This window comes from Pteropus alecto, unplaced genomic scaffold (genome assembly GCF_000325575.1).
Source record: "Pteropus alecto unplaced genomic scaffold, ASM32557v1 scaffold146, whole genome shotgun sequence".
Taxonomy (NCBI): domain Eukaryota; kingdom Metazoa; phylum Chordata; class Mammalia; order Chiroptera; family Pteropodidae; genus Pteropus; species Pteropus alecto.
This window is the reverse complement of record NW_006442107.1, coordinates 25,559,321-25,560,633: the sequence shown is the minus strand read 5'-3', so window position 1 is coordinate 25,560,633 and position 1,313 is coordinate 25,559,321. Positions and strand designations below refer to the sequence as shown.

General features: G+C 45.8%; 1 protein-coding gene across 1 annotated transcript in view; it reads left to right on the top strand.

The window, feature by feature from the left end:
- COLEC12 (collectin subfamily member 12) overlaps nt 1-1,313 on the top strand; it is a 176,442-nt gene that overhangs the window by 160,983 nt on the left and 14,146 nt on the right. The window lies entirely within an intron of this gene.

Sequence of the window (1,313 nt, the reverse complement as noted above, 5' to 3'; positions counted from 1 at the left end):
GGACTCTACATGCTATGGAGTTTTTCTTTTTTCTTTTCATGGAGTAAATTTTTTTTTTTTCATTTCTGTGAAAAACAAAACAAAACATCAGGCTCATAAAACCACACAGTATGATACTTGTGGCCGCAACGTTCTCTTTAAATGCTACTATGCAGGAGAAGGAAGCCCAGACGACCTCAGGCATGTTCAGATTTCACCCCGGCCATATGTCTGACAAGGGCCGGGGAGCTCCCTTCAGGATAACGCCATCCATGCCCCTGACCCAGTTGGGCTAGAGCATGATTATGAACCACAAGTTTATGACTCTCCTATACACGGGAAGTTCAAGTGCAACACGACAGAGGCCTTTGTGGGATAACCATCTCTCAAAAGTTTGAGGATTCCCATGTGCCGTCTGATGTGACCTGAGTTCTTTAAAGGCAGCAACAAAGAATAGAAGCACGTCACAGACCCTCTCAGAGCTCCTAGGGGCACAGAAGTCTCCGTGGGCCTCCTTCTACCCCGGGTGTCCACCGTCCCTAATCTTACCCTAGGATCTGAAGACAACTAAATTGTACTAATGTAAATTTCATTTCTTCTAATTCCTGCTTTGCTTCGAATGAGTGTGAAAATATGCAACAAACTGTATCAAATGGAGCAGAATTTATAAAAACCCACCTCTGAATCCTTTCCTTTGCTGGAGACAGAGAAGGCAGGCCCTGCAGAAGTGCCAGTAGGTATGAGGGCATCTTGGCCTCGGGACCACGTCCCAAGCATGGAGGAGACCATAGCATACATGGCACCAGGAGAGGAGAAGGCAAGTGTTTCAAGTTTCAGATGGTGTCATGGCATTGAGGCCGGACCTGTAGCAGTCAAGGAGCAGGAGTGGGTCAAAGGCGGTAGAGGGAGGGGCCAGACAGAATTTAAATGTTTCTCTGTGTGTATATACAGGCACATCAGTTGACAAACAGGCTTCTCTATACTTTTAAATCCTCCAAGTGAAAAGCATGATTAGAGGATATAGAAGGACCAAAATAAGGTCATTTAAAAAAAAAAAAAAACCAAAAGTCAAGGTAGAACATTTGAAGATTTTAGGTCTGCTGAAGTTGAGCCTCAGATTGGCCCTAGGGAAAAGAAAGATCTACCTGCTGGCCTGACAGATATCCTGTCTACTTCCTCTGCACCTGTACTTTGGGAGAAGCAACACCACGCTCTGGTCCTCGTGTCCCTTGGGAATTCAGCTGTCAGCCAGAGGAGAGTGCCCAACACAGCAGTGGTATGCTTCAGGAGACTCAACACAGTTGTGAGAGTTGGCATCTAAAATTGGAGCAGTG